Raw genomic sequence first — 25,481 nt, 5'->3', positions numbered from 1 at the left:
AGGAGAGGGTCTACCGCTCACTTTTGGTCAGACTCGTAATACCGGCGCTATGCAAGTCCCATTGAAAATATAGGATATGCAATTTACGGAAGTGGTATTTACGAGTCTGGCCAAAAAAGTAAGCGGTACACCTGTACCTGCAAGACTCGAAATACCAGCGGGGGTTAAAAAGCAGCGTTAGGACCTCTTAAGGCTGCTTTTTAACCCTAACGCACAACTCGTAATCTAGGCCAATGTGATTTATGAAACAAACAAAAATATCCCAAATGGGTCACTCACAAGTGAGATGGCACTATATAGATGAATAGGGAAAATAGGCAGGCTAGATGTCGCAGCCACCAGCTGGCTGATGCTCCTGACAATAACCTGCAGGGGAATTCCTCATTAGACACAAGAGTCTCCAATATCCAGCCACAGGCAATCAGGAGAATCCCAGCAGCCACTATCTACAAACAGTACTCTGCAACTTAAAAATAGTACTAAAAACTTTAATACAACATCAATGTAAAACATGCAATGTGTTTCTCAGCTCAAAGACGAGCTGTTTCATCAAAACACACAAAAACCCTTAAAAGGCAGTTAGCAGTTTTCTTAAAGAGACCATTATGCCTTTTTTAAGAGGAAAAAATGAAATCCCAAATCAAAAACCATAGAGAGAGCTACTAAGGGGCATCATGGAAATGAATAAAGAGGTATTTTGAATCTGAATTCCTGAAATGTTGGTGTTAAACACATAGGTAAAGTGCTATGTGCAAATGCTGAGAACCACCAACTATGTAGTACATATGAAAAGAGAGTACTAGGGATAGTTCTTGGGCTATGTTTATATTGTCTGAGTCACTTAACTGGACTGCAGCACCCCATCCACTGTATCTTACCAGCTTTCTGAAGCCTTTCTCCCTCACAGAATTCTGATCCAGTAGATAGCCCAGCTAGTTCAAGTAAAAATAAATCCTGCAGAGGATACTTGTGGATATATCTGTAACCCCTCAGGTGAAGGCTAAGGAACGGGTCCCCATGATACCTGAGGGCAATTATGGCAGAGAGATTTACCCATGATGGTACTGACATGCCATAAAAAAGGTATTCCTTTACCACTGCTTCAATCAAAATCTTGTTCTGAAGTTTTCACTGAGCAAAGATAGAAAAGGGGAACTGGGTCTCAAGTCAGGTCTAAGCTCCCAGTAAGTAATTGAATAGAAAATAATAAAATCTTGATTGCAGAACACCTCTCAGCCTCTCTCCTCAGGGGCCAAGAACAAACTGAGTCGCTAGAGTAGGTGGGAGGAATTAAAGCTCTTGTGAGGGATCTTGACCTCCTTCTAGTGGCAGGGAATATATCCCAAATGCTATGGACACCTATGACTCTCATCATCTTACTAATGAAAATCAGTTAATATTAGGGTTCATACCTCCAAGCATAAAATGACACTTGCTGGTAGACATGACATATAATGGAGCTAATTTTAATTAACATTTGGCCTGATGATTAAAACCTTACTGGCATGAAGAATCAAGCAAAATATTTGGCTTTTTTTTCTTCATTATAATATAATAACATCCGGAACCTTGTATAGTAAGATAAACAGCTATCAAACTAATTTTTTTATTTTTTTGAGGGTCTTTGCAGTACTGACAAACGGCTAGATTATGAATTGTGCTTTACGGTTTTAACGCTGAAAAAAATGGCCATTTCAGCATAAAAACAGTAACGCAGTCATTACGAGTCCTGTCTGTATAGCTGTACCGCAGGCATTTTAGCCTGTAACGCAACGTCAGTCCCGCACTCAAAAAATGACATTTTTGCGTGGGATTTCCATAGTGCCGGTATTGCAAGTTATGCGGTGAGGCTAAAATGCTTGCATTCCAGCATATATCGACACGATCTATACCGCCATCTGAGAGCAGTAGTTATGAGTTTTGCGCAACAAAAATGTTTCACAAAACTCATAACTAAAATGTTACAAAGTACACTAACACCCATAAACTGCCTATTAACCCTTATTCCACCGCCCCCACATCGCAAACACGATTTAAAACTTATTAACCCCTAATCTGCCACTCCCGATATCGCCGCCACTAATAAAAGTGATTAACCCCTATTCCGCCACTCCCCGACATTGCCGCCACTATCATAAAGTTATTATCCCCTATTGACCCACACCCCAACATCGTTGACACTATAATAAAGCTATTACCCCTATTCTGCCACGCCCTGAAATCGCAGCCACTAAATAAAGTTATTAACCCCTAAACGGCCAGCCCCCCACATTGCAAAAAAACAAAATGAAACTATTAACCCCTAATCCTAACAACCCCCTAACTTTAAATTAAAATTACAATACCCCTATCTTAAAATAAATCAAAACTTACCTGTGAAATTAAAAAAAAACTAAGTTTAAACTATAAATTAACCTAACATAACTATTATACAAAAATTCAAAGAACTTTCAATTAAATAATTTAAATTACACATTAAAATAAACCTAACAATAGTCAAAACCCATCCTACCCACTCTACAATACCTTCCCCACTTACACCCACCTTACGAAACATCAATTTTCAACCAGGTCTTTCCTTTATTCCTACCGGTATCAGAGATATACTCCTCCTTCTGCCCACGTATACACTAGTGGAAGAGGGTAAGTTACTAACTAAACAATCAATTCAACATTTATGGGACGGGTTCTTCAGACACTGGTTTAGATATCTGCAACTAAATAATTTTCTTCAAACGACACAAAAAGACAATTTAACAAGACAACGAACTCCGTTTGTAAAACCATGTAGTTCTTCCTCGCCGATCCTGACTACACCTAGAGAGAATGACTTACCGACCTATACTAGATCATGGGACGGAGACATTTTTTAATTCCGTTGGTGGAATGGAGCTCAATCTTTATCTTCATAAAAAGTCAGCACACTCAGCTAAACTGTTAGAGACTAACATAAAACTGCTAACAAGATGGTACCTCAAAGATAAAAATGACAAACTCTTATATTTTGTATACAACATGCTTTTCTTATATTTGTACACTTGCTAATTTTGCTTAATAAATCTTGATTAATTTAAAAAAAAAAAAATGTAAGACTAAAATTGCAAAAAATACTAAATTAAAAAAAAAAATAACAAACACTAAATTACGAAAAATAACAAACAAAATTATCCAAAATAAAACAATTATACCTAATCTAATAGCCCTATAAAAATAAAAAAGATCCACAAAAATAAAAAAATCCCTAATCTTATTTCAATGTCGGCGATGGCAGATTAGGGGTGTTTAGACGTGGGGTTTATGTCAGGGTGTTAGGTTTAAACGTAACTATTTTTTCCCCATAGACATCAATGGGGTTGCGTTACGGCGATCGCCATTCCGCGCTTCAGGTGTTAGTTTTTTTTTCTAACAAGCTCTCCCCATTGATGTCTATGGGGAAAGCGTGCACGAGCACATATTCTCAGCCCTTGGATTTTGTGCGGTATGGAGCTTATCGCCACCATATCACATGCACAAGGCGGCTTTTTAGAAACTTGTAATAGCAGTAATATGAAGGGTGAAATAACGCAACCACTGCTGCATTCGTTTCGCACCCTCTATAGCGCAAAACTTGTAATCTAGGAGAAAGAGAGTACCTGTATACTTCCTATATTTGGGCAACTCTATCAGAATGAACCTGCTATACCTGTATACTTCCTATATCTGGGCAACCCTATCAGAATGAACCTGCTATACCTGTATACTTCCTATATCTGGGCAACCCTATCAGAATGAACCTGCTATACCTGTATACTTCCTATATCTGGGCAACCCTATCAGAATGAACCTGCTATACCTGTATACTTCCTATATCTGGGCAACCCTATCAGAATGAACCTGCTATACCTGTATACTTCCTATATCTGGGCAACCCTATCAGAATGAACCTGCTATACCTGTATACTTCCTATATCTGGGCAACCCTATCAGAATGAACCTGCTATACCTGTATACTTCCTATATCTGGGCAACTCTATCAGAATGAACCTGCTATACCTGTATACTTCCTATATCTGGGCAACCCTATCAGAATGAACCTGCTATACCTGTATACTTCCTATATCTGGGCAACCCTATCAGAATGAACCTGCTATACCTGTATACTTCCTATATCTGGGCAACCCTATCAGAATGAACCTGCTATACCTGTATACTTCCTATATCTGGGCAACCCTATCAGAATGAACCTGCTATACCTGTATACTTCCTATATCTGGGCAACATTATTTCAGAATAAATTGGCAGCACATGCCTTAATACAGCCAGCTTACCCCAGAGCAGACTGGGTGTAAAACACACTAGGAAAAAACAGACTAAATACTTGACTAACAACTGTATACAAATCTTCCATTTAGTTTGTAGCATTTGACTTCTTTCCATGAGTGAATGCATATTTATTTTGTTTGCACTGTTTATGACATAGATAGATAGATAGATAGATAGATAGATAGATATATAGATAGATAGATAGATAGACTTATTTAAGTTTAACATGGGTTAAACAACTTTTTCATTTTTTTTTATACATCCACACATGTATGTATGTGTGTGTGTGTGTTTGTGTGTGCGCATGTATAACACCTTTTGGGTAGTTACTTTAAAAACCTTTTCAAAGTTAGCGGTTTAAATACAGCGAATTAATTATTAAGGCTCACATCAACCTGTATAGAAGCATCTGTTATACTTTTCATATTAATTTCAATTATATATTTTATAAAACATGATAATAAAAAAAAGACCTAGGGTTCCATTTATAAAGCAGGGAATGCTGCTTTGGAGCCCCATCGTTTCAGGTCCGCCTGAAACGGAAGTTAAGAAGCAGCGGTCATAAGATCGCTGCTCCTTAACTTGTCCTCCACCTTTTAGGTGACGGACAGAAATCATCCTAAGCCGACCCAATCGGGATGATTGACGGTCCTTGCTTGCAGCCGATTGGCTGACAGTGAGCAGCATATGCTGTCGGAATTTAGTGAGGTTGAGCGGACATGATGCACTACAGCGAATCATGTCCGCTCGACTGTTGTTAAAGGGACATGAAACACACATTTTTTTCTTTCATGATTCAGATAGAGAATACAATTTTAAACAACTTTCTAATTTACTTCTATTATCTAATTTGTTTCATTCTCTTGGTATCATTTGTTGAAGGAGCAGCAATGCACAAATGGTTTCTAACTGAACACATGGGTGAGCCAATCACAATCGATATATATATATATATATATATATATATATGCAGTCACCAATCAACAGCTAGAGCCTAGGTTCTCTGCTGCTCCTGAGCTTGCCTAGCTAAACCTTTCAGCAAAGTATAACAAGAGAAGGAAGCAAATTAAATCATACATGTAAATTGGAAAGGTGTTTAAAATTGTATTCTCTATCTGAATCATGAAAGAAAAATGTTGGGTTTCATGTCCCTTTAAATCTACACCCTAGAGTTGGCTTTTAAAATGTATTCTAAGTGAGAGAACACAAATGAATAATGTGGCAATATGTTTTCATATGTGTGACATAAAATTGTTGAATTAAATGTGCGTGCATGTATGACAAAACTTTTAGTTTAGTCACTTGATTTAAAAACTTTTTTAGAAAAACAGCTTTAAATACAGTTAATAATTAAAGATTACATCTATAGAAACATTTGCTATACTTTTCATATTATTTTCAATGATTTATTTTACAGATAAGAGTTGGCATTTAAAAAAAATTGAAAGTGGGGGCGCACAACTTGAATGTGCCAACATGTTTTCATATGCATGACATAAATTTGTTGCGTTCATTGTCCCTTCCTTTAACACATAAATAAAAAAGCACTATACATGCAGAAATGCAGCATAACTGCATTCAATACAAAATGAAAGTTAAAAAAAAAATGTTTCTCTGAGTATCATAAAATCCAAATTAAATAGATAATATAAAAATCCACATTGCATTTTTTTGTTCCTTTTAGATTGGGGGCTTTATCCAACAACTGAAGGTTGTCTGTTGATGTAGAAAACTCAGGAGCTGGGAAAACATTGATGCGGTATAACAGTAAGAACAGATTCAGATCAAAAAAGGTCTGCTTAAAGACAGTACATATGCCAGCCCCAGGGTATTTGAAATATTTATACTTGCTACATTTTTAATCTTTAAGAGATTCAGAGAACAGTCAAGCTACTGATGCTGCGTGCTTTGCATCCACCAGATTTCACAAGGGTCTCACAAACAAGACTGTGAAATAAAGAAAATGACCTGGTGCAATATTTTATTAAAAAGAATAATCTACGCTTGTATTTTTTAAACAGAAACTTTCACAATAAAACAACTTGCTTGCTGTTGCTTTAAATTAAAATTGCTGGTAGTTTACTAGGAACATATTTCATGTTTTATAATTATGTTAATAAAAAAAGCACAAAACAATCTGGTGCATCTCTGTGTTTCATGTGAAAGCCACAACAGGTGTTTTAACACTTTATAACCAATAGTCTGGCAGTATTCTTATAAGGGCAAATATTTGCCCTTACTATTTTTATATGCATCCTTTCAAAGGTGCTTTGTTGTTGCTAAATGGATTGTGCATTTTTTAAAAATAAATACCTTCCTCTTTCTACTAATTAAGGGCCAGATTATAAGTGGAGCACAAAATATTGCTTTCGCTAATGCGATATTTGTCCTCCACTTTGAAATATTAGCGCACGCAAATGTGCACTGGTATTACAGGTGAGGTGCAATGCGAACCCAATCTCACGAGGCCCCAATGGGAGCGCAACAAAGGGGGTAAGTAGTGCAGCGATGATCAATAAATATAAATATATATGTATATGAATACATACATATATATTTATGTGTTAATATGTGTATATACATATTGTATATATTGTTCAATTGTATACTTGTTTTTGGAATTTGATTGGGGTGGATATGTTGGATGTTTGTAAGTTTTTTTGAGAATGAATGTTTTGCCTGTTTCATTGAGGAAAGGTTTGATTGTTTTGTTATTTAAAACGGATGATAAGAGATATTTGATTAATTGAAGGCTGATTACGTTGTTGAAAGTTGACTATAAGGTTATTGTAAAGGTGCTGGCAAATAGAATATGTGGAGTGATTGGTAAGGTTGTGGGTGAAGAGCAAGTGTGTGCTGTTCCTGGGCATCAGATTTCTGAAAGTTTGTTATTACTACATGATTTACTGTGGTATGTGAGGGAGAGGATGAGGTCTGTTGCTGTTGCTATTGTGAATTTTGAAAAAGCGTATGATAGAGTAGTGCATAATTTTATGTTTCATGTTTTAGAACATTTAGGTTTTTCTGGTAAGATTATTGGATGGTTTAAATGTTTGTATTGTGATATTGTGAGTCAAGTTCAGGTTTAAGTTTTTTTGACTGAAGAATTTTGTGTTAAATCTGGAGTGTGTCAAGGTTGTCCTTTGTCTCCTGTGTTATTTGTATGTGTCATTGAGACATTGTTAACTAGTTTGAGGAAGGAAAAATTAGTTAGAGGTGTGAGTTGTCCTGGCAGTAATAGAAGGTTTTTGAAAGTGATTGGGTATATGGATGATGTGAGTGTGGTATGTGAGACACAGGCTGGTTTGAGTGATAACTTTGGTTGAATGTTTTTGTATGGCAAGTGGTTTCAGAGTTAATTGGAATAAGTGTAAAGTTAAAGTTTTTGGTAATGATAGGGAGATTGATTCCTGTGGATGGCCTGTGACTGACGGCGCAATTGAGGTGAGTGAAATTTGATGTGGATTTGAAAGGCTTGGAAAGTTGGGAGACTGTTTTTGATAAAGTGAGTAGAAAACTTGTTTTGGTCTTTAAGGACCTTATCTTTGGAAGGAAAAATGTTAGTTATTAAATCGGTTTTGATCCCTATTATGTTATAATTAGCGTTAGTTTTTCTGCCTCCTGAGAGGATTTTTCAGAGAATTTTGAGAGTGTGGTTTTCTTTTTTCTGGAGTTCTAGTATGGAGCGTTTGAAAAGAGATGTTGTTGTTAAGAGTATGAATGTTGGTGGTAAGGGTTTTCCAAATGTGGAGAGATTCTTGGCTGTGAAATATGTTAGTAGGTGTGTGGTTCTGAGTGGTAAGGATAGCATGGCTAGTTGTATGGTAAAGTATGCTTGTGGAAATGTTTTAAGATGATATGGTTTGTTTGAGATTGATAGAAAGAAACCAGTATGTTTTGCTGTTCCATTGGTTTTATGTAAGGGTGGAATGTTGGATTAAAAAATATGGTTTGGTGAATGTTAGTAGGGAGATGTGGTGTGAAAACAGAATGGTGTTTAAAATGTGGGAGAAAAGGGAATGTCTTGAATTGATTGGGGGTTTGAAAGAGAATAATTGTGTGTTGGTATGGAAAAATGTGTGCAATAAGCATTTGATGAATAGGCAGAAAGATATTAGTTGGATGAGTGAGCATAAGTGTTTGCTGACAAGGGATTTTCAGAGAGTGCATAATTTAGTGGCTTCAGAAGTATGTCCTATAGATGGTTGTTGTCAAAGTAAGAGTGTTATTAATTTTTTGTTTGGAATTGTGAGTATGCTAGGGATGTTTGGAGAAGTTTGAGTAGGATGATTAAGGGTCTGACTGGAGTGAAGTTTTTTACTTTTAATATGATGATGTATGGTTTGTGTGGAAGTGGTGTGGATTAGGAGAAAAGCAAGATTGATATAGTTGTGAGCATGTTGTGTGAAGGAAGTGTTGTGGGATGTGCTTAATATATTGATTTTTAAGAAATAGGTAGTTACTGTAGGTGATTGTGTGGGTATGATCTGTGGGAAATTGTTTTTGTATTTTTCTTTTGATTGGAGGCAATATGGGGAATTAGATTCTGAAGGCATCTGGAAGACAAAGAAGTGGAAGGATTGGATTATTTAGCTTAGTTTTTTTTTTCCTCCAATTTGTTTTTTTCTGTATTTTGAATTATGTTTAATTTTATTCTGTGTGATTATTTAATTTGTATGTTTGCATTTTTAAATCTTTCTAAAGACAAATGTTTTGGTCAATATTGCAATTGTTTTGTAATAAGAGATAATTTGTTTGCATTTGTTATTATGATTTTTTTTTGTATATATGCATATATGATTATTTTTCTAATAAAAGAATTGCAAAACGATCATCTGGGGTTGTCATGTTCCTTGTTCAGAGGAGAATTGCCTGGTATTTCAGGGCTGGACTGACCTTACTTGGAGGGATCAGACAGATATACTTCAGGAAAGTTTTCCTCTGTGAAAAGCAACGTGTCTAAAAGAGGCTGCTTCCGGGTGGTAAATCGCCATAGAATTAGCTGATGAGCTGTTGTTCGTTCCTGGTAGAGGGCTTCTCTCTTCGTATGCAAATTAATATGACTCTGGGGAAGTCTCCCTATGGGTGATGGGGGAAACCAGACGTGGATTCCTTGCCCAGGTTGCTTAGAGGAATGTGGCTGCACCTCTGCACCTCACTGACGAGGCCCATAGGAGGCCAAAACGATCATCTGAGGTTGTCATGTTCCTTGTTCAGAGAAGAATTGCCTGGTATTTTGGGTCTGGACTGACCTTACTTGGTGGGATCAGACTAATATACTTCAGGAAAGTTTTCCTCTGTGAAAAGTACACTGGTCTAAAAGAGGCTGCTTCCAGGTGGCAAATCACCATAAAACTAGCTGATGAGCTGTTGTTCATTCCTGGTAGAGCGCTTCTCTCTTCATATGCAAATTACTATGACCCTGGGGAAGTCTCCCTATGGGTTATGGGGAAACCAGACGTGGAAACCAGACGTTATTTTGCCCAGTGTGCTTAGAAGAATATGGCTGCACCTCACTGATGTGGCACATTGGAAGCCAAAACGATTGTCTGGGGTTGTCATGTTACTTGTTCAGAGGAGAATTGCCATAGAACTAGCTGATGAGCTGTTGTTCATTCCTGGTAGAGCACTTCTCTCTTTGTATGTATATATCTATATCTATATATCTATATATATATCTATATATATATATATATATATATAAAATTTATTTTGTTATATAAATTGTTTATACTTAGTACACTTAGATGAGAAACTGGTGAGTATCACAGACAGGGATAGGCACAGACAAAGGACACCAAGGTACATTTGAAATTAAAAACATTATTTTATAGTGCTTGGTGTTATTATACTGATGCAGATACCACTGATCCTATAACCAGCCCTCCTCTGGCTATACCCATGTGCCAGTGTCACTACTCTGTCATTATATAGCGCTGGGTGTTATTATATTGATGCAGATACCACTGACCCTATAAACAGTCCTTGTCTGGCTATACCCATGTGCCAGTGTCACTACTGTGTCTTTGTATAGAGCTGGGTGTTATTAATTAGATGCAGATTCACATCCAGTATTTCACTCAGGCTTTATTTATTCCATAACTTATCTTTGTGACTTCATGGAACACTCTATTACTCACCAGCTTATTAAATAGTTTGAAGTACCAGATAATTTCAAAACCTAAAAAACAAACAATTGTTTGAAAATACAAACATTTGTTTAAATGACTTGGAGAATAACATTTGCTTATATTATAAAACTTGCAAATTTAAATGTTGTGTAACCCTAACAGAATATAACTTTTAAAATGCTGCAAATTTCCTAAACTAGCTATCGATTTACATCATTTGGAAAAAAAGAAAAAAAAGGTCACAAAATTTGCTTTTTAGCCTCTTTAGAGAGTGTGTGAAAACAACATTTTTTACACAAACACAATAGATGTTTAATGTTTCTATAACAAATGCTGCATGCAAGAAGAATTGCTATAAAATGTAATCTTGTTATATATGGCTTCTTCATTTATAGTTTTAGTAAAGAAATATACCTAGGAATGTATTGATTTTTTTTTGGTCTATATTGTAATAACAAACACCTAGATTACGAGTTTTGCGTTAGAGGCTGTGCGGTGCTAACAAGCAGTTTATGCTCACCGCTCACTTACAGACAGCGCTGGTATTACGGGTTTTTACAAACCAGACAAGAAGTGAGCGTTGAGCAAAATTTTGCTCATTACCGCACTCCAATACCAGCGCTGCTTACGTTAGCGGTGAGCTGGTGTAACGTGCTCGTGCACGATTTCCCCATAGGAATCAATGGGTAGAGCCAGCTGAAAAAAGTCTAACACCTGCCAAAAAGCAGCGTAAAACTCCTTAACACAGCCCCATTGATTCCTATGGGGAAATAAAATTTGCGCTTACACCTAACACCCTAACATGAACACCGAGTCTAAACACCCCTAATCTTACACTTATTAACCCCTAATCTGCCGCCCCCGACATCGCCGCCACCTACATTATATTATTAACCCCTAATCTGCCGCTCCGGACACCGCCGCCACCTACATTATAGTTATGAACCCCTAATCTGCTGCCCCCAACATCGCCAACATCTACCTAATATTTATTAACCCCTAATCTGCCGCCCTCAATGTCGCCGCCATCTACCTACACTTATTAACCCCTAATCTTCCACCCCCAATGTCGCCGCCACTATATTAAATGTATTAACCCATAAACCTAAGTCTAACCCTAACCCTAACACCCCCTAATTTAAATATAATTTAAAATAAACTAAATAAAATTACTATTATTACCTAAATAATTCCTATTTAAAACTAAATACTTACCTGTAAAATAAACCCTAAGCTAGCTACAATATAATACAATAGTTTTTAAATAGTTATTAACTATTTACTAACTACCTAGTTAAAATAAATACAAATTGACCTGTAAAATAAAACCTAACCTAAGTTACACTAACACTACACTATAATTAAATTAATTCCCTAAATTAAATGCAATTAAATACAATTAAATAAAATTAGCTTAAGTACAAAAAAACCACTAAATTACAGAAAATAATAAACAAATTACAAGATATTTAAACTAATTACACCTAATCTAATCCCCCTAGCAAAATAAAAAAGCCCCCAAAATAAAAAGCCCTACCCTAAACTAAATTACAAATAGTCCTTAAAAGTGCCTTTTGTGGGGGTCCAAAGTAATCAGCTTTTACCAGTAAAAAAAATTACAAACCCCCCCAACATTAAAACCCACCACCCACACAACCAACCCTACTCTAAAACCCACACAATAGCCCCTTAAAAAAATAACACTAACTCCTTGAAGATCACCTTACCAGGAGAAGTCTTCATCCAACCGGGCCAAAGTCCTCAACGAAGCCGGGAGAAGTCTTCATCCAAGCCGGGCGAAGTGGTCCTCCAGACGGGCAGAAGTCTTCATCCAGACGGCATCTTCTATCTTCATCCATCCGGCGCGGAGCGGCTCCATCTTCAAGACATCCGACGCGGAGCATCCTCTTCATCCGATGGCTAACACAGAATGAAGGTACCTTTAAGTGACGTCATCCAAGATGGCGTCCCTTCAATTCCGATTGGCTGATAGAATTCTATCAGCCAATCGGAATTAAGGTAGAAAAAATTCTATTGGATGATGCAATCAGCCAATAGGATTGAACTTCAATCCTGTTGGCTGATCGAATCAGCCAATAGAATGCGAGCTCAATCCTATTGGCAGATTGGATCAGCCAATAGGATTGAACTTCAATTCTATTGGCTGATTGCATCAGCCAATAGGATATTTCTACCTTAATTCCAATTGGCTGATAGAATTTTATCAGCCATTAGGAATTGAAGGGATACCATCTTGGATGATGTCACTTAAGGCACCTTCATCATGTGTTAGCTGTTGGATGAAGAGGATGCTCTGTGTCGGATGTCTTGAAGAGGGACCTGCTCCGTGCCAGATGGATGAAGATAGAAGATGCCGTCTGGATGAAGACTTCTGCCCATCTGGAGGACCACTTCACCTGGCTTGGATGAAGACTTCTCCCAGCTTCGTTGAGAACTACGGCTCGGTTGGATGAAGACTACTCCCGGTAAGGTGATCTTCAAGGGGTTAGTGTTAGGGTGTTTTTAGGGGGTATTGGGTGGGTTTTAGAGTAGGGTTGGTTGTGTGGGTGGTGGGTTTTAATGTTGGGGGGGATTTGTAATTTTTTTTACAGGTAAAAAAGCTGATTACTTTGGGGCAATGCCCTGCAAAAGGCCCTTTTAAGGGCTATTTGTAATTTACTGTAGGGTAGGGCTTTTTTTATTTGGGGGGATTAGATTATTATTATTATTATTCTTATTTATTTATAAAGCGCCGACAGATTCCGCAGCGCTGCCCATGGGTACAAGGATAACAGTACAGTGGAGAAACAATACAATAAGACACAACATTTTACAGATAAATACAGGGGGAATTGAGGGCCCTGTTCCTGTGGGAACTTACAATCTAGATAGATGTAATTAGTTTAAAAATCTTGTAATTTGTTTATTATTTTCTGTTATTTAGTGTTTTTGTTTTTTTGTATTTTAGCTAATTTTATTTAATTGTATTTAATTGTATTTTATTTAGGGAATTAATTTAATTACAGTGTAGTGTTAGGTGTAATTGTAACTTAGGTTAGGTTTTATTTTACAGGTACTTTTGTATTTATTTTAGCTAGGTAGTTAGTAAATAGTTAATAACTATTTAATAACTATTGTACCTAGTTAAAATAAATACAAACTTGCCTGTAAAATAAAAATAAACCCTAAGCTAGATACAATGTAACTATTAGTTATATTGTAGCTAGCTTAGGGTTTATTTTATAGGTAAGCATGTAGTTTAAAATAGGAATAATTTAGTTAATGATAGGAATTTTATTTAAATTTATTGTAATTATATTTAAGTTAGGGGGTTTAGGGTTAGGGTTAGACTTAGATTTAGGGGTTAATAACTTTAATATAGTGGCGGCGACATTGGGGGCAGCAGATTAGGGGTTAATAAATGTAGGTAGGTGTCGGCGATGTTAGGGACGGCAGATTAGGGGTTAATAATATTTAACTAATGTTTGAGGTTGGAGTGCGGCGGTTTAGGGGTTAATATATTTATTATAGTGGTGGCGATGTCCAGTTCGGCAGATTAGGGGTTAAACATTTTCTTTTAGTTTTTGCGATCTGGGAGGGCCTTGGTTTAGGGGTTAATAGGTAGTTTATAGGTGTTAGTGTACTTTTTAGCACTTTAGTTAAGAGTTTTATGCTACGGCGTTGTATCATAAAACTCTTAACTACTGACTTTAAAATGCGGTACCAGTCTTGACAGGAGAGGGTCTACCTCTCACTTTTTGGCAGACTTGTAATACCAGCGCTATGCAAGTCCCATTGAAAAAATAGGATACGCAATTTACGTAAGAGGATTTGCGGTATTTCCAAGTCTGGCCAAAAAAGTGAGCAGTACACCTGTACCTGCAAGACTCGTAATACCAGCGGGCGTTAAAAAGCAGCTTTAGGACCGGCCAACGCTGCTTTTTAAGCCTAACGCAAAACTCATAATCTAGCCGAAGGAAATTAAGATTTTTTTTCTTGAGGTTAGAACTGCACTTCTGAATTTTTTTTGGCAGCTTTATATTATACACTTATTTGTTTGTACTGCCAGAAATATTAAACATTTACTTGCGATACAGTTTTACCATTGTCAGCAAATACAATGTAATACATATTAGCATTAGCTTGAACATAAGAGAATGTGTTTGATGTGTATCTTACTGTGAAGTTGATAGTTTTACGCTTTACTAGAGATTTTTTTTTTTTGATTATCAAAAATCAATGCATGCATGAAATTTCCCACACTGCTGGAATATTCATTCAATAGCCCCCAAGGTATATGAAGTTATATTTCTGTAAGCTCTGCAATATCCTTGCCATTTCCAAGCATATCAAATTTATAGAATTAGAAAGGCAGATTCTTTAAACAGAAAAAGATATTTGGCATATATTTTATTATTAAAGAGACAATATTATATTCTATCTTGCTGTAAACACATTTTTTTTTTCGTTCTTTTAGCTCATTCTCCCCCCAAAGCACAGCTACAAATGAATTATACAGAAGAGGGCAATAGTAGAAATATAAAACTCTTTCATATCCTCTTCACCTTGAGTTAAATATTACGGTAACCAAGGTAATCCATTTGAAGTACATGAAGGAATACATGCCACATAATGGGTCTATTTTTAGACATTCAATACAAAGAATCAATGTCATATAAAAGATTGCTGCATACAAAATAATCAGCAAGCAAAAATTCTAAACTTATTGCATATGTATCGTCAAAAAAATGGTAGCAAGGTCAATGATATTACACTCTGTACATACACTGCCAGTTTTCCCAAGAAGGCAGTTGTTCACGTTCCCATGTTGGGAATATTGTCTGTCCACCTTTTAGTACATGAAGCCCAAAGTCTTTTTTGCAAGTTCTGGACATTTCTCTTTGACATCTAACATAAGATGATCAATTACTGAATAAACAAATAAATTATATGAAAACTAGAAATATATATGTATATTAAGCAACTCCAGATTTACTAAATGGGTTTATGTATAAAAGCTACCAGGATGATCTATGAGACAGTCAGACTTTAAGTAGATATCTTGAACCTATATAATTTTCTAAAATACAGCTGCCAATGTGCCTAGTGCTTTATGTATTAATTATCAGACTGGAATTGGTTCACTATTTATTCCTTATAATGTTATTGTGTACTAAGCTTAGATTTGTGTTTTACCATATTTGTTTTTTGGGGCATATTTATCAAAGCATCAACTATGTTGCATTCGCCGGCATCAATATGCTTGCCAAACATCGCGGCCGCGGATCTCAATACGCTCTCCTTATTTATAAAAAAAATCTGTCAGGGGGCGGAGCTTAGCCACGCAGGCGAATGGCTGTGCATTGAGTAAGCTCCTGAATTCTTAGGCAGTACAAATAAATAAAAATGGCAATTTCCTAACTTATTTTCCCTAAACTTTAAGGGATAGCTTGGCTTATCACCTTGCCTGACAGGTCTCTACAATCCCAGCCTGTTTACTCTAACTATACTCACAAGAGGAGTAGAAGCGGTGGGGGCCTGCATTGGGCGCGAAGCTTGGGGCCTGCTATAACAGCGGCGGACACTGATCATCTCAGCGCAGACGGAAGTCTTAAGGCAACAAGAGGTCTTGGGAACGGTGCGTGGGGAGGTTCTGCCACATCTATCACTGTCGGGTGAGACACTTACTCTGCTGCCCGTATTGCCGCAAGGCCGCATCGAAGCCTCACCCCCCGCGCACCGCCGCAAGAGCATACACGCTCCTGGGTCTCGATAGCAGTAACCCAGTGAGCGGCGGTTAAACCCTACGCACAGCAATCACACTCAGCCGGGATCAGCCTCACCTGCTCTATCGCCTACATGAAAAGCTGTGTAGCAGCACATCACAGCTTTTTATCCGGTCAGCCCATAAAACACTAAAAGCAGCGGCCATATAAGGAAGAAAAAAGAAAGAAAAAAAACTTTAACACTAGCTGGAGTGGCAACTCTTCTCTGGATATTCCTCCGGTGCACTACTGAATTTATTAAAAGTTTATTACCCCCCAGACAAAGGGAGAGGGGGAGGAAAGACCTATATAAGAAAATTATAAAATAAGGAAGACAGACAGAAAAGCAACAAAGTACAAAAACCTAAAAAAAAAAATAATAAAAAAAAAAAAATCAAATAAAAAAATAAAAAGATAATACAATAAAATCAAAATAAAAAAATAACAGATATCATTAAATAGCCCTCCCAACACAACAGCAGTGCAGACAGGCAGATAAACCCAGCATTTATAACCCCTTCAGGCAGGGGACTTCTCAGATATGCCTTGCAAGAAACATATCAATAAAACAGACAAGGGCACGCCAGTTCGCACTTTAAGTGGATACCTAAAACAGGTTGAGCAGAACACCCTAGAGACCACAAGTGACATGGAATCCAACCAAAATACACCACAGCCACCCCTGCAAACGACAGACATACATGCTATGCAGCACATAACAAGAGGGGACTTGCAACACCTCTCCTCAAAAGAGGACATTAGAAATGCGATGAAAGAAATGCTTGACATGTTTAATGACCTCAAGAAAGATATCAAATCATTGGACACCAGATTGACGCATTCAGAGACCAAACAAGCTGAAACCAATACCTCGGTTACACAGATGCAACTAGAGATCCAGCAACAATCTGAAACTATACAATTTCTATCTGAAAAACTAGAGGACTTGGACAACAGGGGGCGCCGCAATAATTTAAGAATCAGAGGTGTGTCGGAAACAATACACGCACCAGCAATTGAGGGGTACCTGCAGAGCCTGTTTTGCACACTTAAAAACACCCCAACATCCCCTGAACTGCCATTGGAACGTGCCCACAGGGCGCTACGAGCAAGACCACCTCCTAAAGCACCTCCCAGAGACATTATAGTCCGCTTTTTTAAATTTTAAAGATAAAGAGGAAATACTTCAATGTGCACGCACCAAGCATCCAGTCCAGCATGCAGGGGAGGACTTGCAGATCTTCTCCGACCTTTCACCAACTACTTTGATGAAGAGAAGGGAATTGACCCCCATCACATCGAAGCTGAGAGCTAACAAGATTCAATACAGATGGGGCTTTCCTGTATCTATAATCGCCACACGGAACAACAAAACAGCAATTTTCCGCCCAGGAGCAGATGCCCACACCTTCTTGACCAGCCTTCTGGTGGAGGACAACACGCTCTCACGGGGTGCTGATTTGGGGGCCTCCACTTCGGCTCCCTGATAGTGTGGGCAAAATCAACATACACCGTTTGGTAGGACAGATTGACATGCTGCCTGATCGAGTCAATCCAGTATCCTTTTTGAGTTATTGACTTGGGGGGCCGTGGTGTCCCTTCTTCCTGGGTTATGTAGAACATATTGGCCCATGGTCGGACAGCATTCTCACAGTTATTTTGAGCCTGATATGTGCCCGCTTAGGGCCTATGACATATAAAATAAAAGAAAAAAGAAAAGAATAAAGATAAAAAGAAAGAAAGGCTTTTTTTTTTTGAAGCTGCTATATCTGTTGGGCGGTTACTACAGTTAAATGTTTATATGTGAACTTGGCCCGGGCCATTGGCACGGGCAACTCTATGCAACAATGTTAGTGTTTAAAAAGTTTATGTTTTGTTCAGTTAGGCATTTTCTTAGTAAATATAATATTTGCCATGTTTATCCTGTCTCTCTCCCCCCCTGCTCCCCCTTTCCACCTTCTTACCCTCCTTCCCCCCCTTCTTGTCCCCCCCCCTTTTTCCCCCTCTCCCTATTCCCTCTTTCCCTTCCCTCTCCCCCTCCCTCCTCCCCCTCCTCTTTTCCCCCTCCTCCCCCTCTTTTTTTTTTTTTTCCCTTCATCTTCTCTTCCCCTCCTTCACAACCCTTCCCTCTTGCCTATTCCCTTCCCCCCTCTCATCTCCCCGTCTGCCCCTTCCTCTCTTTTCCATTTGATTTCCCTTTCCCCCGCCTTACCCAAGATACTTCCAGGGAGTGGAAATTCCTAAGCCCTGGAAAACTTTAATAAGGTAATATTGATTGTACTTGCCAAAGGATTACTCTCCCCACTTTGCCTCTCCTGCTGCACGAGTGGTTTATCTTAACGACTCGGGCGGTTGTTGTTTCTTCCTTTTTAGAGGTTCTTACTTTTCTATCCTTAAAGTCTACTTTTCACTTCTCCTCATCACCTGAATACTATCAGGCATCCTCCTCCTTTCTCTACATCTTCCTAGTGCTCCGGACACAGTTGAAATATATTTTTTCTCTTTTACGCTTATTCTCCTAATTTTTTTTTTTTTTTTTTCCCCTTTTCTACCCCTTCCCCACCCTCCTCACACAAAGATGACTCTTTCACAACGCAAGTTCAGTCTACATAGCCTCAATCTCACCACGATCAATGCAAAGGGACTGAATGATCCGGGCAAGAGATCGATAGCATTAAGAGAACTTAGTAAATTACACAGTCACATTCTTTTTCTGCAGGAAACTCATTTCCGTAGGGGCAAGGAACCAAAATGGAACCCTAGGCAATATCCTACGGCAATATTTGCCTCTGGGAACTCTAAAAAATGCGGGGTGGGCATTCTTGTTCATCACTCTGTCCCATTAAAAATTACACACGTAGAGAGGGACCCAGAAGGCAGATTTTTACTTCTAACAGGCATGCTTTATGATCACCCTTTGACGCTAGCTACACTTTATGCACCGAACTCAGACCAACATCACTTTGTGAAAAAAATCTCAAAGCTTGTCTTGGATCTAGCTAAAGGCCCTGTCTTCTTATCAGGAGATCTTAACATACCACTTGACGCAAGTATAGATACTTCTAATGGCTCAACCAGCATCCCCAGTAAAACTATTAAATCAGTTAAGACAACCATAGCAGACTTACAATTACATGACGCTTGGAGAACAATCCACCCGACAGATAAAGATTACACATATTTCTCACCTCCACACAACAAATATTCCCGTATCGATTACTTCCTATTTGACTCAATCGGAATGGATATGGTTAGTAATTGCTCAATAGGCCCAATAACATGGTCGGATCATGCCCCTCTAACCTGTAATATACAATGGCCCGACATGCTCCCCACAGCTTACATTTGGAAGCTGGACGAGTCTCTTCTGGAGAACCCAGAGGTAAAGACGGATATACAGAAGTCTCTCTTAGATTATTTATCACATAACGACCCTTCACATACATCAATCACGTCCTTTTGGGAGGCTCACAAATGTGTAATTCGTGGAATATTTCTCAAACATAAGGCCCGCCTGGTTAGACTGCAAAACCAGAAACATAAACAGATCCTAGATAATATTGCACAACTAGAAACTATTCACAAACGTGACCCTAATAACAAGGTGGTTTACAAGTCCCTAGAGAATGCCAAAAAACAACTCAGTAAACACCAACTCGAGGTTCTGCATCGCAAGATGCTAGTAACAAAACAACACTACTACAAAGGGGGCAACAAGCCAGGCAAACTATTAGCTAGAAACATACGTAGGCAGCAACTAAAGTCGTACATTCACCACATACAGGACACAGACGGCACAATACTGAAAGGCAGTAAACAAATAGCAAACTTCTTTCACAACTATTACACTAAGTTATATAACATCTCACACACGCAAGATGTCTCGCGCCAAGCTAATATCACATTGCACAGACAAGTGTTAATAGATGACTACCTGGCCTCCATAGACCTCCCCCACCTGGACGATAAAGACAGGGACTCTCTTGATGCCCCTATTACCGTTGAGGAACACTCCCAGGCTATAAGGGATTTCCCTGGTGGGAAGAGCCCTGGCCCGGATGGATTTACCCCCAAGTACTACGGGACTTTCCTGGAGACTTTGGGCCCCTCTATGCTGACACTATTCAACTCACTCATGTACAACCCTATGCTTACTAGCTCGATGCTGGAGGCTCATGTCGCGGTTATACCCAAGCCGGGTAAGCCCCCTACTTCCCCTGCCAATTTCCGCCCTATCTCGTTGCTTAATTCAGACGTGAAAGTCTTCGCCAAGATATTGGCAAGAAGACTTAACAAATTTCTCCCTGCCTTAATAGATTCCGATCAGGTAGGCTTTATACCTGGTCGGGAAGCGCGAGATAACACTAACAAAGTGATTCAGCTGATCAGCCATGCTAAAAACAAGGGTATCCCTCTGGTCCTTTTTTCGACTGATGCGGAGAAGGCCTTCGACCGGGTCGATTGGCTTTTTCTGCGTCGAGTCATGAGGGTGATGAAGTTTGGTGAATCTTTCATAAACATGACCTTCGCACTATACTCGGCACCAAATGCCCGAATTCGGGTTAATGGCACGTTGTCGGACGCTTTTAATATTATGAATGGGACCAGACAGGGGTGTCCTCTGTCTCCGCGTCTTTTTGCGCTCTCTATTGAAGCGCTAGCGCATAAAATTAGAGGGAACCCAAGGATCACGGGAATTAGGGCAGGCGATATCGAAGTTAAACAAGCACTCTATGCGGACGATATCCTATATACCCTCACTAACGCGGAGACTTCTGTTCCAGAGCTCCTATGTGAGTTAGAGCAATACGGAAAGCTCTCAAATTTTCAACTAAATTTAACTAAGTCAGAGATACTGAACATTAATACCCCCATGGAACACATCCAGACCCTAGCATTAAATCATAACATTACTATGGCTTCTTCCAAACTAAAATACCTGGGGATATACTTGTCCGCTAACCCTGCTGACCTCTTCAAAAACAATTTTTTAACATTGAAAAGAGAAATAACCAATGATCTGTCATCTTGGAAAAATAAAATGTTATCGTGGTTGGGAAAGATCGGTTTAATTAAAATGAATATCTTGCCACGCATATTGTATATATTGCAGACAGTCCCTATTTCATTGCCCAGTGACTTCCTATCACAACTACAGCGCTCTCTAGAGCAGTTCATATGGCACGGCACAAAACCCAGGGTCTCTAGGAGGATTCTGTACCTCCCGCGCGAGAGGGGCGGTTTGGGGTTCCCTGATTTGTCCAAATATAGACGAGCCATACTATTGCAAAGACTAATTGAGTGGTCACGAAATACACCACATAAGCAATGGGTCAGACTTGATGGTCAAATTTTCAAGCGACACAACATAGGCGCTATGGTGTGGATTCCCACGCTAAGTCGCCCTAGGCTAATACTTAAATACCACTTAATTCTCACTACCCTTCAGGAATGGGATAGATTTCTGGCCACTAGCAACCATATCTCATCGACCTACTCCCCAATGATCCCGATTATAGAGAACCCTGAGCTCCCGTATCACGTTTTGAGCATTCGGCTGGGCTCTGGTTATAGTCTACGCGATGGAATCTTGCACTTTGCACTTGAAGCGGGGAAGCTTCGGTCACAGAGTGAACTAGCGGAACGTCACGGGGAACTTTTTCAATCCTGGCTCAGATATCACCAGTTATCGCACTTCCTACTACACCACAAAAGCAGGGGGAACTTTAGTAGAGAGCTCACACCGTTTGAGGCTCTCTGTGTGGATAATACCCCACCTAGGCAGCTGATATCTAAAGTATATAAACTTTTGCTCTTACCACCAGATGTCCAACTACCTACTTACACGTTGGCTTGGTGTGGAGATCTCAACAATACAATAGATGAAGAGGATTGGATTAGAGCGTTTATTTTAACAAAACGGTCTTCTGTCTCGGCGGTTGTCCAGGAAATCCACCTTAAGTTATTGACTAGGTGGTACTACACTCCGGCGAAATTACACAGGCTCTTCCCAGCGGCAAGCCCTTTGTGTTGGAGAGGTTGCGGTGGCCATGGTACGCTTCTTCACATTTGGTGGGCATGTCCCAGACTACAAGGCTACTGGATGGCCGTATTTGAGACTATGTCACACAAGTTACAGACTTCTATTCCACATACACCTGAGACATTGCTACTTCTAAGATTACCTAAGACCAGAGATGACCCCACTAAGGCCCTTATGCTGATCATGCTCACTGGCGCCAAAAGGCTTGTTCCTCGAGGGTGGAAGTCTTCACAGATTCCCACCCTTGACGAATGGTGCTCCTCAGTAGAGGATTTGCTGAATCTGGAAAAACTACATTACATGAAAATTAAAAAACTAGAAGCTCATGAGATGATGTTAGCAATCTGGAGGGGCACCACACTTTAGTGTCCTCTGATGAGCAGGGTAGCACTCACTTCGTAAATACCTGCCTGCCGTGAACCAGAATAGTAGACAACCCCCCCTATCCCTTTTCCCTGGCTGCCCCCCCCCCTTTTTTTTTTTTTTTTCCTCCCTTGTAGGATATACCTTCTATTCCCTTTCACTTCTCTCTTTACTCTTTATTATTTCTGAACTCTTCTGAGCACACAATCTACTTTATAAGTTCATTACTGATTTGAATACTTCGAAATCACTATAAATTATAAACCTATTAAAATTGTAAAATTATCAAGCTTTATCAACTTGTCTAGAATCAAGCACTGATACAGACATTCTTGTACGTTATTATTCTGAAACGAGAACATCTACCTTCTTTGCCAGGTGGAACATTACTGGGCCCTTCATTTCTGTATATGTGTCGATCTATGATATCAAGGGACTGACAATGTGCTTTTCTTCTTATGTTTAATCCTTCCCCTGTACAAAGAATTGTATTGTGTAATGATGGATCTTACTACTGTATCATTGCTTAAAATTCTTAATAAAGCTTGTTTGAAAAAAAAAAAAAAAATATGTCAAAAACACGTGCACCAAGTACGGGGCGATGAGCATCGGACTGTTGTTAAGTAGCAGTCACCAATCTTGCATTTAATTGGCTTTTTCCCAACTTTATTTATACCATTTCACTAAACGAGACCACTATACTAAAATATTAAACCCCTATCCCGCCACTACCCGACACCCCTGCAACCTACCTAAATAAAGTTATTAACCCCTATTCTGCTGCTCCCGACACCGCTGCAACCTAAATAAAGTTATTAACCCCTATCCCGCCACTCCCTGACACCACCGCCACTAAATAAACTTATTAACCCCTAAACCTCTGGCCTCCCACATCACCACGACTAACTAAACCTATTAACCCCTAAACCATCAGCCCCTCACATCGGAAAAAACAAAATTAAGCTATTAACCCCTAAACCTAACAACCCCTTAACTTTAAATTAAAATTACAACATTGACTTTCGGTGGGTGGAGCTAGGAGACAGTTATGCAGTGTAGAGCTCTGTGCCTAAAAGTTATCATACTGGCTTAAAAATCTCCACCGTCTCGCTCCCAAAATCTCCACCGTCTCGCTTCCAGCTACCCTTGCCTCCGGAAGACCCGACAACCAACTGCGCACCTTATAGACGTCGCCATCTTGTTGAAGTGGGCATCACCGGCTTGGACTTGTCTACGATGGACATCCAGCGTCTCAGTTGCACTAGCGGCTCAACGGACTCTGTCCTCCTCATTCTCCCAACAACGGATGGCCAAGTGAGTACCACTGACACCAGTAAGTCACTACTCCTATATCACCAAAGTACTCGAGTGGTTAACCAGACCTGTAGGCCTTCTAATTAGAACCAACTGACAAGCACCCTCCCCCGCAGCTACTCATCCCTGCTACATTACGTGGTGACACTGGTGCACAGATAGGCTGCCCTAGGCTGCAAAGCCTCATCTTTACTCAGCCACCCTTAACCTAGGAAAGAGGGGGGGGATAAAAAGATAAAAGAGAAATTTTCTTCCTGATTCAAACAGAATACTAAAGCTTGCTGTCTGTTCTCTAATGAAAGTTGACAAATACTTTCAAAAACTGTCACCCTCTCTGAAATACACTATGGGGCATATTTATCATGGTCTGTCAGACCTGATCCGACAGTGCGGATCAGGTCCGACAGACCTCGCTGAATACTGCGAGCAATACGCTAGCCATATTCAGCATTGCACCAGCAGCTCACAAGAGCTGCTGGTGCAATGCCGCCCCCTTAAGACTCGCGGCCAATAGGCCGCCAGCAGGGGGTGTCAATCAACCCGATCGTACTCGATCGGGTTGATTTCCGGCGATGTCTTTGTGACCGCTGCTTCATAACTGCTGTTTCTGGCGAGCCTGCAGGCTCGCCAGAAACATGGGGAAACAAGCTCCATACAGAGCTTGATAAATATGCCCCTATGAGTCATAAATGAAAGCCTACTGACAGAAAGTCATGCCAACACATAGCGGCTAAGGTAGAAATTACCCCTCAAGTTGAGGAGAGATAAAAGTCAACTTATGCAGTAATTAACATATTTTTTCCTGACGAAAATGGAATCCCTTCAGGCAGAGATGGACATACTCACAAGCGAGGTCAGGCAATACTCAACATGTCTCTCCAATGCTGAGGAAAGGATCTCTGAGGTGGAAGATCTCTGAGGTGGATTTCCAGCCTCCAAGTCAGAATTTAAAAGACCTTAATTGTTTCATGCAGGGTCCATCCAAAAAAAAATGTTTCAAACCAGCAATTGGTTCATGGTCATGACTAAGAACCAATTGCTGGTTTGAAATGTTTTTTTGTATGGACCCTGCATGAAACAATAAAGGTCTTTTAAATTATGACTTGGAGGCTGGAAATCCTTTTGAATTTTGGAATATGATATTGGGACCTGGCTAATCCCCTTTTCTGTGCCCCAACATATTGTGTGAGATGTGCTGACTTCAATTAAAAATTATTCTAATTAAATGGAAGACAGGCAAACAGAAGCCAATAATTTGTTACAACAACTACTTAGAAGTAATAAAATCCTACACGAATGTGTTGATGATTTAGAGAATAGGAGTCAACGCAATAACTTGCAGATCGTTGGCATCCCTGAGAGTGTGAAGGGCAAAGATATCCTGGCATTCACAGCTCTAATTTTCCCAAAGCTTCTGGGCATACCACAGGACATTCTACCTATTGATGTTGAGAGGGCTCACAGATTTGGTCCTGAACGTAATTTGGAAAATGGTGATGGGAGACCTAGGCAGGTGATATTCAAGTGCCTTAACTTCCAGGAAAAGCTGAGGATTCTACATGC

The sequence above is a fragment of the Bombina bombina genome, chromosome 6 (genome assembly GCF_027579735.1).
Source record: "Bombina bombina isolate aBomBom1 chromosome 6, aBomBom1.pri, whole genome shotgun sequence".
In the NCBI taxonomy this organism is placed as follows: Eukaryota; Metazoa; Chordata; class Amphibia; order Anura; family Bombinatoridae; genus Bombina; species Bombina bombina.
This window is presented reverse-complemented; position numbering follows the sequence as displayed.